The 13,656-nt window shown below is 44.7% G+C and overlaps 1 protein-coding gene across 1 annotated transcript in view; it reads left to right on the top strand.

Annotated features, from left to right (window-relative positions):
* The window catches only part of LOC8038540 (calcium/calmodulin-dependent 3',5'-cyclic nucleotide phosphodiesterase 1A), a 215,214-nt gene that overhangs the window by 90,601 nt on the left and 110,957 nt on the right, over positions 1 to 13,656 (top strand). The window lies entirely within an intron of this gene.

The raw sequence follows: 13,656 nt of genomic DNA, 5'->3' as shown, positions 1-13,656 counted from the left end.
AAAGCGAGAAAATATTGATGACGACAAGAGATATTGGAAGCGGCTTCTACTTCATGCAAAACGACACATTCAGAATAAGAAGAAAATAACGCGTAACTGTCAAGCCGAGGTAATGCGTTTCTTTTGAATCGCAGTGACGAGTGAAGTACTTACTTAATTTTTGAATGAGTAACGTGTAACGGTATGTAGTTAGTTTATTTGAGTAACGTGTACATGTCTACACTATACTTCGTTTCAGCTTCAGTCTAGATGCAGCCGACGTCACGAGCTAATGGGGTTAGTCAATCAGCGTCGAAAGAGCTAGTCATTGGGCCTTTTTTGTTTATGATCGGATCAGCGATAATAGAACGCGTACAGGTACACGACGAACACTATGATGGTGTGCTTTTGACACTGTCTGATTGGTCCCATCAGCTTGTAGCGTCGGCCGCGTCTGGACTTAAAGGTGAATCGAAGTATAGACCACCCTACTGGCGTAGCTAGTTGCGCCCCTTGAAGTTCCGTGCATGGAGCCCGTCGATAACATGTCATCATAGCGTGCGTGAGTTTGCTTTAGCGGGCCATCTCCGCAGTGACCAGTAGCAGTGAATTTTCAGCACTGCTATTTATTTTACAAAAGTGATTCTTATAGTTAGTCTCGTGATTTATTATAAATTATTGAAAGCATACTAGACAATGTTAGTATTAAGTCGGTCATATTACCTGCTGTACTGCATATCCAGTCGTCTTTTTGCCGGCTGCTTGTCATTGAAAGTGAGGCAAACGTGCGATCAGCTAGATACACCAATTTCTTTGACAAGCTAAGCACGCTGTGCATCGCTGTGTTTAATCGTTGATTCTAATTTATTTCTTTTTATGCGTGTTTCCTGTCTTTTAAAGCCCCGAACGTAATTAGGGTGCGATATTTTAAAAGGAACAAAATTTGATCTTCGCTAATCCTAAAGATATTTTTTTATTGCTTCCCGCTAAAACCAAAGAACAATGATCACTGCTGAGATGCGTGCCATGTACATTTCGTTAGCAGTGTTTTTTTTGTTTTTTTTTATACTTTCAGCGTGATTATCTCGCAAGAAAATGACATGATCGTGGTCAGTCTAAACCCCGTTCCTTGCTTTGTGATTAGTGCCCGTCACCTATTATGTGACGGCATTGGCCTGAAGACTCCGTTGACTATGGTCGGGCAGGCTAAGAACCGGTTAGAGGCCCGGCCGCCAGCACGCGTTCGTTACCGTCATCCGGGCCTTGGCTGCGTGTGCGACGAAGTGTTATCAAAGGCAGAAGGCTCGCGGTCCAGGCGGAGCATCTACTGGCTTTTTAACCTGCCACAAACTATAATACTCATTCACACCTTTCCGGCACAATTGTAAGTTGCATCATACCCTCTTTGCACGGCGAATGCTAAAAACAATGTCATTTATTCTACTCAAACTTTTTCGAAAGAAACCCGATAGCGGAAATCGTGTAGAAGTGTTACCTTCTTCTCGTGTTTGTTTGCAGCCCTCTCCGCCCTCCATTAACAAAATCTTTGTTTTGAATTTTTATACAAGCCAGTATGCTGTGAGAGATATCATCGGTGAGCGGCCACTGCTGTGGAATGTCGTGGGTGGTTGCAGTGACTTTATTTAATATTTAAGTGTGTTGTGGAGTAGGGGTGGTGACTCGGCAACTCGACACTTTACGGAACTCGAATATTCGAATATGTATCTTGAATGCCAGATATCAAATTACCAGTCATTCATTATTTATCGAGAAAACAAAAGCTGCGGAAAAGCGGCTTTTCTCCTTTCATCATCGCTGATGATGAAAATATACAGCAATGTAAATGTTATAATATATGACTCATCGAGACAGCTTGTAGCGTGATACCTTTATAATAAATTCTATGTGACGCTTTGTTAAGGAACAAAATACAGTGACTTCTGAAACGCTATAGCTCCTCAGTGAAATAGGTTTAGTGCAAAAGCTATGGCTTCTCTGTGGCAATCTTGATGGCCGCTTTTTTAATACCCTTGTCAGGTGGCAGTTAAGATGAATTTTATTCCAGGTCAATTCACACCTATAACATTCGCCAGTTTATCGATTATCATGGCATTTAAAATAACCGCGTGAAGCCTGTGCGAGTGAGGCTGCTTGAATGTGGCGTTTAAGTTAGCAAAAACATGTCTATCCTGCATTTTCAGATAGCTCTCGGAGAATCCTGCAGTGCTACATGGCACTGTCTGACCTCAACTTAGTCATTTAGCTCTGCAGGACTCTTCGCTTGATATTTAATTTCTACCGTTTAGAGCCTAACCCGGGGGTGGCCGAACTGCGGTTCCCGAGCCGCATGCGGCTCATCGCGGGTCCAAGTGCGGTTTGCGGCTTTCGGATGAGCGTGCCCCCTTTCCCTCCTGTCTTCCAAAGACAAAAGGAGACCTAGAATTTTTTTTAAAAAAGAAAGCTCACAGTCTTGACAGCTTTGTACTGCACTGCGAATATACAGCTGGACCTGTCTTTGACACATTGATGTGTCCAGGGACACTGTTTCCTTTTATTGTTCTAGAAATAATTTCGAACCGTATACGTTTAACGGGCGTCAGGGGCAGTGGCTGGCTAGCGAACCAGCCGAAGCATTCATTTTTTCTTAGCGGTTAAAGTAACATTCTGCTACTTTGTGTTATTTGTTGTAGTCAACAATTATACTTGTTCCCTTTGGAAAGCGCTGTTCCCTCCATATCGTTCCTTTTTAAAAGTAGCCTTCCCCCCCCCCCCCCTTTCTTTTTTTCCTGCGGCTCTTTGAACTTTTGTCGTTTTGTTTGTGGCTCTAACCCCAGGTCACTCTGGCCACGCCTGGTTTAGCCCATAAAAATGTATGGAAAAAAATAATTCGTCATAAAAAACTTTAAAAAACAAATTCTACGTGCACGCGCGCCTGCATTTTTGAGTGTGTGTGTGTGTGTGTGTGCAAAATGGAAAAGGAGTTGCAGACACAAAAGTTATCTTCAATTTTTAAATGATCGTAAGCAGCTTTTCCTTAAAATTTATTAAATTGTACTACGTTTTTGTAGGGCCGTTTGTGGATTTATTCAGTAACGTTGCCTAATCAGTAGTGTGAGGTACTGGTGACTTCATACGCACTATTTACTTGCAAATAGATCGTGGTTTAGTTCACCTTTTGCGTGTGAGAGGAGTCGTACCACGTGTGTTGAACGTTCTCAAAAACTGAAATTGATTCGGCATGTTGACGCCCATTCGCTTAAAGCACAGCCGAGCATTAGGGTGCTGTAATGTAGGCCCAAGAAAGTCTTAACCCGGGTTGTTATTCCTATCGTGCCGTGCCATTGAGTGAGAGAGAGAGACTGAAATTGAAATTCGGATTATAAGAGATAAAGCTAAAACGGAACACAGAATCGCGAGTAATCGATGCCCGGACCGTTCACAATAGTTGCCGTAGGCAGCCTCCGTTTGCAACGCGTGCGATGCAAGTTCCCCATTCACAACGACACTTTTCTTAGTAGTCCCGTAGGACACCTCATTTACACATTTTTTGTCTCCCATATTGTCCGGGAGCACCGGGATGGTGGTGGTGGTATATTCCGAAAAGGTAAATAGGACGGAGTTCGTCAGGCGGGAGACGCCGACGATGGCCCGTCCGAAAATGGAGCGAAATGTCAAGAGAGCAGAGAAAGAAAGAAGGAGAAAGGGAAACAGAAAGAAAGGAAAGAAGAGGAAGGCTGACGTTCAATGATCTCTCTCTCTCACACACACACACACGCGCGCGCACACACACACACACACACAGAGACACACACACACACGCACGCACGCACGCACAGGGTTATTATTCTGGTGCTGGCCACACTAAAGGCTTGCTAATTGTACAGAATCATTAAAAAAGCGCAGAAAAAGTATCTGAAGGTTTCGTCGACGGGCTCGCGAGCCTTTGGGGAAAATGAGGTCATCCGTTTCTTCTACTGGTGGCTGGAGGTCTTGAAGTTGCTTGGAAAGTCTCTGCCGTTGGGTATTGTATTTTAGGCATTTCCAGAGCATATATGGTTGGTGTCTTCTGACAATTTGCAAATATCAGTCAGAGGAAAATTTTGTCTGCCCCACCGATGCAAACTTTTTCCCCAGATTTCGCGCTTCCTGTGCGGAGGCGAAGTAGAACTGTTGCTTTAGCACGACTCAGTCCAATTAAGAGGCAAGGTTGGTTCTCCGATTATTCCGCTGTGCCTAATGATGATATGTGCAGGCGAACTTGCTTTTGAAACTAGTGGTCGTAACTCGGACACCTGAGTGTTAGAAGGTCATCCTGTGCTCAAGCGGCAAGACGGCCCGCTCTTTCGTTACCGCTGACTCTCACGTGGGAAGCCACCAATTGAAAATGAACAACGAAACCGGCGTCTGCAAGTGCACCAGGTGCCTGTAGTGCTGTTTTCATGAGTTCCCCTGTTCTGGTTTGCTTGCGAAGACAACAAGGGGCTCCACGGGAATCGGTGAGTATAACAGCTGGTTGAGATGGAGATGCCTGTAGAGCCTGCAGTGTATCTGTTATGCGCGAGGTTCTGCCGTTGTTGTCGATACCATCTTTTCTAGCCGTCCCGCCCACTCCATTCCAAGGTTCGGAAGGCAGAAAGCAGAGGTGCTGCTTCTTTTAAATCGGTCAACCGGCCCATCTCTATAGGAAGTATTCACTGGACGCCTTATTTGTGGGTGCTGTTTAAAGCGAATGTTCAGAACGAGCTCGCATCGATAGGCTGCAAAGATTGGCACTCTTGATGGTTCGAATTGCACGTTGCAAAAGATCTGTAAAAGCTCGCCATCAGCACGCGCTCAGAATTCGCGCACGCAGCTATGGCCGCCCGTGAATACTCGCTATATACATAAAGAAAATCCTTCTATTTGACTACAACATGTTCATTTGTAGACGTTTTGAGAATTGTGGAGTCCGAATTATGTTTCTTCTTCACACCCGGAACATGTTCATGGGATAAGAGGGTGCGAAGTGCACACGAAGGTGTAGACGTTTTGGTGATAATTGAGGGTTTCCATCCGAGGTGACGCAGGGTGCAAAGAGAAAGGCCGAAACGTGATAGGGGTCGTCGGGTGAGCCTTCGAAGTAAAGGAAGTCCTGCAGTTTCTTCAAGGCGGAGTATCTGTAGCAGCAGGTGTTTCGTAGCCTTTAGAAGCAATGGTAATGCTCGGGCTTCTTCATAGACCTTGAGGTTGGTGCTTCCCTCTCGGCATGCCAAGTGTTATCAGAAGGCCTTGTCGATGAATACGTTTCAGTTTGTTGGCCGCCGCTTGGGCCAGATGTTCATATAAGGCAAAGCCTATACATGAGACGGCTGACTATGTTGAGTGAAGTCAGAGAATTGAACGAGGAGCTTTTCCCCAGTTCGCTCCAGCAGCTCGGCGGACGGCATTTCTAGCTGGGATTGTAAAGCTATAGTCATTGTCTTAACTTGTTGAGTCCATCTCAGCCTTTGGTTCAAGCTGATTCCTAGAAATCGATGGTTTGCAACTTGAGGTAGAGGCGATCCGCCAAGGCACAGATAAAGTTTGGTTGCTGGCTGACGTTTTCCTGGAAAAATCATGAAAACAATGTTTTCGGGGGAAATGCACAGACCGCAGTCTTTTAGATAGGTCTCGACCGATTTTATTGCTTACTGACCAATTGCTTTCAGGTTACAGTATTTGTACCCTGTTGCCTAAATGCATATGTCGTCCGCATATAAAAACATAGTGACTTTTGTCGTTGTATGGGAGCGTTTGGGAGACCGGAGAGAACAACATTAAACAAAATAAGTGAAAACACGAAATCCTGCGGTAAATTACACAAAGAATAGCCGGTACTGAGTGTTCCATTGAGGTTTAAGGTGCGTTTATACTCCAACGTAGCGCCGACGGGCGCGCACGCCCGACCGCGTTGCGCGACGTTGCTGCGAACGGAGTGCCTATACTCTATATTCTTTTTTTTTTTTTTATGCCGATGCGTAAAACAATTTACGTCTCAATCGTTATTTCATTACGTTGCGAGCGTAAATTTTACTCAATCGTCACCCGTACACTGTAAAATCTTTTTTTTTTTTTTATGCATTACCAATGTCAAGAAGTTTTACTTCCTGACTGGTCTGAGAATGTCAGAGCGCTCTGAACCCAGCAGTTGTGATCGGCTGAAAAGGATCCCGAGTAGCTCTGGCGGCGAGGAGGGAACGCTCTAGTGAATCAAGGTCAGAGGAGAGAGGCGACCACCGGAATTCACCATAAGTGTGACTGTTAGCTGACGCCCTGGGAGAGGCGATTACCATTTTAATCGGACCTAAGCCGGCTCGCATCCAGGGGCAGACTTACCAATAGACAGAGCAGGCAGCCGCCTAGTGTGGCAGAAGTTTGGGAGCGGCCAATTTGTGGCCGCCCCCGTGGCCGCCCTCCAACTACTTTAGATATTTACCTTAGCAACTTTAGCTACTTTAGAAATTCTAGCTCCAAATCTAGCTACTTTTGGAAATCTTAACTCCAAACTTAACTACTTAGCTGAAAACATTTTGAATACGAGACTTCCGAGATTAATTGATAAGTGTAACTTGTTCACACCACACCAATACGGTTTTCGTAACCACAAATCAAGCGAACTGGCCCTACTTGAACAAAAATAGTATATTATTTCACAGTTTGCAAATAAAGCTATTGTTGTTGGGGTGTTTGTGGATTTTTCAAAGGCTTTTGACTTTGTAAATCACAACATTTTGATAAAAAAACAGAACTACTTTGGTATTCGGTGAAGCTCCTTATTGCTTTAAATTTATATTTAATCGAAAACAATCCGTGCACATAAATAATATGCGCTCGAAGCCTCAACCTGTGCTTTGTGGTGTGCCACAGGGTAGCATATTATGGCCACTCTCTTCAACGTGTATCTTAACAATATTGTAAATATTAACCCTACACCCAAAATATTATATATGCGGATGATACTAGTGTATTTTTTATGGCAATGACATTCAGAAGCTCATAGATAGATCTAATGATGCAATGAAAACGCTAGAAAAAATGGTCAGTATGTAATTCTTTGAAAGAAAATGAAGCAAAAACAACGGCAGTTAGTATATTCCGATCAAAAACGTCGGCAGAGACACTTAAGACTGCTTAGGTGTAGGAATTCGAAATCATTCCTACACGCTGCACATTCCTACAAGCAGCGCGCCATGTCTTCCTTTTGCACACGGCGCGCCGGCGGTGACAACACGCTCCTCCACTGCGCAGGCGCAGCGCCTCCTCCGGCTCCACGGCTTCCGTGACGATGCATCTGCGTTTCCGTGATTTTCTTTGTTTTATTTTTATGTTTCCGAGGCGCATCCTCATTGGCCTTGAGCGCCCGGCCGGCTTCCGCGACGAATCGTCTGATATAGCGCGCCGCAGCCAATGGGAATTCCGCTTGTGGGTGCCGTTTTTCTGCTACAGACGGTTACAGACAACGCCGGCTTCGCTCCATGGGACAGTTAATGCCTGTCGCCATTAAAATAAGCCCATTCTCACACACCAGGACATAATCCTAAACTCACGTCGTATAAAGTAGGTATTACATTTCAAGTCTCTCGGTGTTGTAATTTCCTCCGACATGTTGTGGGAAAATAACGTTAAACAGTTACTAACAAAAATAGCTCGAATCACTGGCGTGGTTGGCCGTATTAGACACCTTCTTTCCATGAGACTGAAGTTGCTTTTTTATCATTCACTTTGTGCTCATATTTAAACTATTGTCAACCGGTGTGGGGGAAAACTACATTTGGAAGCCTACAGCTTGTTCCCTTTATGCAAAAGAAATATATACGGCACATCTATAACGTGCCGTATGCAATTTTCTTTCGTTGTTCCCGCGTGGTCAGAGCCTACAACCTGTAGAGATATCGTTTGAGTGCCCGCTATAAATAAGAAACAAAGCAATATAAACAATATACGTAATCCGGCCCAATTGCAAATAAAAAGTTTTAGGTTATTCTACGATTCATAAAGAGAACTGGACAGTACCCAAAACTCGACTAAACCCTGAGTCAACTCTCCGAGGGAGGGGGCCGGTCAGGATGTTGACGACCAAATATCATGTTTGCCCGATGGAAGTCCCCCCCCCCCCCCCCCCCCCCCCCCCGCCGGGAAGTCGAATAAGAAAAAAAAACAACAACTAAATGTTGTTCGATCCCGCTGGACATATTACGACGTGGGTTGGTTTACGATGGCCAGTGTGGCCATGTTTATTTCAAAACAAAACGACAAGTCAACGGTAATTTACAATACAAACCTCCCAAAATTAAAACCCATACTTTAGTCCCCAGTCTCAAGAGCCGATTCTTCCTGATCTCAAAAACCGAATCCCCGAGAGTCCTCTCGGCCCCCCCTTTCTAGACTCGTCGGGGCCTCCTTTCCCTCCCCAGAGACGTACCAATCACTTCAAATTTGCCCATTGTCACGTGGTACACTCTTACCCAATGATCAGCGAGCTGTCAATGTGACCCCCCTCCGACACTTCAACGGCCAAACCCGAATTCTTTGTAAAGTCGCTACATGCTTTCCTCGCCGCCTGGCTGGCGCTACCCAGTTAAGTTATTGCGTCGATTAAAACCGAAGTTTCTACAGTGGCGAAATACACCGGACACAAGCACACCCGCTTAAAAGCCGCAAGTGCGGACAGAAGTACCTCTGCCCGAGACACGGGTGTTCCGGCGCCCCAAACTAAAACCCAGTCCGTTTCTTAACGACCGGCGTCCGATTCGTCGTTGCCGAGCCCCGCGGCTGCTCGAAGCACCCCCCCCCCCCCCCCCCCCCCCCCCCCCCCGGCGTCCCCCGCGAGCGTACAGCAAACGCCTAAAAATGCCGACACAAACGTAGGCAGATAAAAAAAAACAAAGAAAACAATGCCGACGCAACTATAGAAAGATAAACTTTTCTAAAACAAATCTTAGTTATTACAAACAAAATGCTTCGTTACTTAACACCCTGGAAGAGTGCCTCTGCTATTCACTGCCATTTCTATAGAGTAGCTATCTCCTTGTTAATTTTGATAAAGTATACAGGTGCAGGTACACTGAATTTCACGTAGTGTACAAAATCATGTGAAGTTTTTTTGTTTTTTTTTCTTTATGTGTGCTATTTGGATGTGCTAAAATAATTTTGTTTAATTTTCTGGTTTTTGTTTGTGTTCAGCCGCCTCGGTGGTTCCGAGGCGAGAGCGCCGGCCTACGGATCCCCAGGTGGCGGGTTCGAATCCCGACCGAGGTGCCCGCAATATGACGGAGGCTTATTGCGGAGAAGGCGCCGTGTAACCGAGCTTTCGGTTGCACGTCCAAAGTTCCCCAGGTGGTCGAAATTAATCCTCAGTCCTCCGCTGGGGCGTGCCAGATGCCCGTCGTAGGTTTGGCACGTAAAACCCCCAAATTTGACTTTGTGTGTGTTCAGCTTTCCAATCACTTTGTCTTAGTGTACACTCTAAGAAATGCCTGCGCGTCTACTTACCCACAAAACACTCAAACAGCCAATCATTGCGATCTAGGAAATCAGCTGAGCAAATGATGAGGCGGAACATTTAAATGTTTAGACCAGTGGTTCTCAACCATTAATGTTTCGCGCACCTTTTGTGGATCGGCGGAGATGATGGAGGACACCGGTCGTGGTGGGGGCTAAGGAAGGGTGTAGTTGAATTATGGTAATGATTTAATAAATAGATATACCTAAGGGGGTGTGTGAAGTAGGCTTATCTCATTGAGATACATACGAGAGGACTGGCCCGAAAATTGGAACGTTTCTCCTCAATCTGGAAGAAAGGCTTTAAGTGCGAGCTGAACTGATGAGGCAGTGAGGGCTTCGCGGACTCCCAAAATGTCTTGGCGGACCCCTTGGGGTCCGCGGACCCGCATTTGAGAACCACTGGTTTAGACCTTAAAATTAAGTGTGCGCTCTGCAATTACGCAAGGCAAGCATGATGCTTTGCATTGCGTAATGCCAGAGCGCAGACTTCATTTTTAGGTCTAAACGGATGTTCCGCCTCATCATTCGCTGAGCTGATTTCCTAGATCGTAATGATTGACTCTTTGAGTGTTTTGCGGGTAAGTAAACGCGCAGGCAACCCTTAGAGTGTAGGCAAAGGGCACTGTTGTCAATTTGTTTGTGTGTGTTTTTCTTGCTTTTGTGATTGAAGTACTTTTCATTATTGTATACTTTGTTGTGTTCTTTTCATTTTACTTTTCTTACACCTGCTTTGTATTTGAGGGGGCTTAGGACCAGTAAAGCTGCTCTGAAAGATTTTTATCCTCAGCTCCCACCATACTTACAAGGTTTATAAACTCTTATTATTAGTAGTAGTAGTTGTTGGTGTATAGTAGTAGTAGTAGTATTATCAGTAGTAGCAGTAGTAGTAGTTGTTGTTGTTCTTGTTGTTGTTGCTGTGGTAGTAGTAGTAGTAAACGTTTTAGCCGACGGATATCTGCAATATACTGAGGTATTAGTCGTTTTATGAAGCACTTTTTTCAATTTGATTTGAGGTTTCGGTGGGTCAAAATATCCGGCAAGCTTCTGGGTAGATAAACATATAGCAGCTGTCAACCTAAGGGATGCACAGAGCGCACGTCCTGTGCATCACTATCTCTATAATCCGTTGTTTCGTGTGGACAGGCTCTTCGGAATGAGAGGATGTGTCCATCCAGAAAACAACACACTGCGGGAGAATTCTGGCCTCCGAATCTTGAAGGAAATTGAAAGATAGCGCCATAGCTCTGTCGTAACCCCTCTGTAAGAACTTCATTTTAGACCCTTGTCGCGGCGTAGTCGATGAAAGTTAAAGAAAAGAAAGATAATCCATCTGGTGGCTGCAGCAGAACATGCAAAAAGCAGACATGACGACAGAAAAGAAATTAACGGAAGTGACCACGCTGACTTGTAGACGCCGCATTTGGAATGCAGTACACTGTCGTAAATGGCCAATTGTTACACTGAGCCAACGAAGGGTATTTGACAAACACCCCAACGAAAGACTAAGAATTTGTTTAGACTGGCCCTGGGAGTCGTAATGTACCCACAAGGAAAGAGACCGCGTCGGGGTTCTGCGTGGTACTCGGCTTTGATTTCGAACTTTGTATCCGTGTGTGTATTGAAGAGGCTGACGTACGCGATTCTTGCGCTTCTTGATTACTACATACCTGCTTATGGAAACTTAGGCGTTGAGTTTTCGGACATATTGTAAAAGTGACGAGTTCGATTTTGGCAAAAATACTACCAGGGAACGTCCTTCGTCTTTGCGATGTATTTAGTCATCTTAACGCTATGACCCGATACATTATTTCAATTTTCTTTTTTTTTTTTTTGCTATATAGTCGTAGTGTCCGACTAACTCTCACAATATTTAAATGTCAAGATTAGCTGTATCACTAAATATCTTAACCACGTGTCTACACAGTATAATTTATCTTTGTTCTCTCATAGATGCAAGGTTTCTATCCTATTGTTGTTGGTGTTTTTTTTAACAAATGCACCATCGTATTTCCATTACTTTTAACAGATGCATCATCTTATCTCTCCTTCCCTCTCTCTCTCTCTTTCTTTATTTCTTTATTCTTTCCTCTTGTTCACAACACCTTGGAGCGATTAATAGTGCGTGCATACTTTAGTCTTAGTAGATATAACGACTTTTAAATAATACCGTAGATCTCTTTATCTTGTTTTTCTTTTGTTGTTGCTCCTTCGATCGTTGTTTAATAATAAAAATAGGTGAACAATAGTTTCTTTATTATCGTTGGAATTCTTAAAGTTTCCCTTTGTTTGATCACATGTGGGTGGAAGAGGGAAGGGACGGGGGGGAAGAGGAAGTGCCAGACGGGCGCCTCTCTTTTTTTCATAAAGGGGGTGGAGGCGACGAATGTTGAAGCGTTTGTTGTATCCTAGCAACCGCAGCACACGGCACCGCAACAGAGACGACAAAGCTCTGAAGCACGTTACCCAGCTGCGTGCCGGATTCTTATTTGAGAGCAGATAGCTCCGCGGCTCAGAGCTGCCAATAAAATGGAAACCATTCTCCCAAACTTTTTTTTTTTTTTTTGCGTGACATAGAAGTGAGGCCGGTCGTCTCGATTTCTGCGCGGAACCTTTTTTTTTTTTTTTTTTTTTTTTTTGCCGATTCAACGAGCTTGCGAATATCTGTCGAGAAACGAACCTTGCGGAGATAGATTGGACAGAGGCCTTGTTGGCTGAATTCAAGCGCAGATTCTCGAAAGTCGAAAACGCGTTTGTTTGTCGTAAAACTTTTTTTTTTTTTTTTTTTTTTTTTGGATGTCAGGTTTGGTAAGTCTACGAGCGCTCGCGGAGAATGGGGTTCGTCAATAATTCGGGCTCGGCAACATCGGACGGGAAGTGTCTGTAATACGGAACGCAGAAGGTTGACAGCTGGGCGAGATACGTTCAGTGATATAGATTTACCTCTTCCATTTCGCAGCACTCATTGTAGTTTTAATCTACTTCTTCAAATAAAATCCAAACCGCTTGCACTAGCGCGAGAAAAACAATGGTTTTCTCTAGGGGCTTTGCCACATGTGTAAATAATCTGTCCGGTACCGGTATTGAATACTCAGATTATCTCAAATAAAGACTCGATCGCAAGATGTTTGGGTTCAACCCTCGGATGTTTCGCACTTGTGACGTTACAGTATAGGACTTGGTCTCAGAACATGGTACTGAGAGACTAACAGACTTGATGGGGATAAAAAGGTGTGGTAGAAGCTCGATGTGATAACTCACTTAGCAAAAACACCACCAGCTTGTCGTTCTCGGTACGCAGCAACACCGAAAGTTCAAAACCAACATAACAGGGTGAATTCGAAACTTCGAACGCGAGCACGTCATTCCATAAAGTGCCTCATGCCTCGCGATCCAAGCCTACATTGTCACACCTAGCACGTATACGCTCTAAAATAAGCCCGTGCGATACTTTCCCACACAACACTCGGAGAGTCAATCACCGCAACTTACGGAGGCAGCTCGGCGAATGAAGATGCCGAAACATATGTTTAGATCAAAAAACGCAGACTGAGTTGTGACATTAAGCAATGCAAAACGTCACGCTTGCATTGCTTAATAGGGAGTTTTCGTAGATCGTTTTCGCCGTCCCGCAAGGCCCTCCGCAACCCGCTACGATAGCGGGAACTCCACAGTCAAGGCTATCGGCGCGCAGGCGCAGTAGCAACTTCTTCGTTGCGGAACGCTTAGCGGAGGAGGCAACGCGGTCTACGAAAACTCCCTAATGTCACAACTCAGACTGCGTTTTTTTTCGTCTAAACGAATGTTTCGGCATCGTCATTCGCTAAGCTGCATCCGTAAGTTGCGGTGATTGGCTCTCCGAGTGTTGTGTGGGAAAGTAGACGCAGGGGCTTTTTATCGAGTGTAATAAGCGTTATAAAGAGTGTTTCCCAGAACGGAACCTAGAATGTTCCTGTAAAACTACGTATCCCACAGAGAGAAAAAAAGGTGTATGTACGTAATTGCTCACTTTCACAGGTTTAAGGGGTGCATTGCTTTCGAGATAATTAAGTAGTTAATTACTTTAGTAAATGAACACCTAAACCGCGAAAGCCCCATTGCTGCCACAATAACGGAGCGCACACTGTGAACAAAATGGACTTCTTCAGTGGTTTTAGA

This window comes from Ixodes scapularis, unplaced genomic scaffold, assembly GCF_016920785.2.
Source record: "Ixodes scapularis isolate PalLabHiFi unplaced genomic scaffold, ASM1692078v2 PGA_scaffold9__187_contigs__length_104089568, whole genome shotgun sequence".
Classification (NCBI taxonomy): Eukaryota; Metazoa; Arthropoda; class Arachnida; order Ixodida; family Ixodidae; genus Ixodes; species Ixodes scapularis.
The sequence above is the reverse complement of the archived record's forward strand: the minus strand, read 5'-3'. Positions and strand labels throughout refer to the sequence as shown.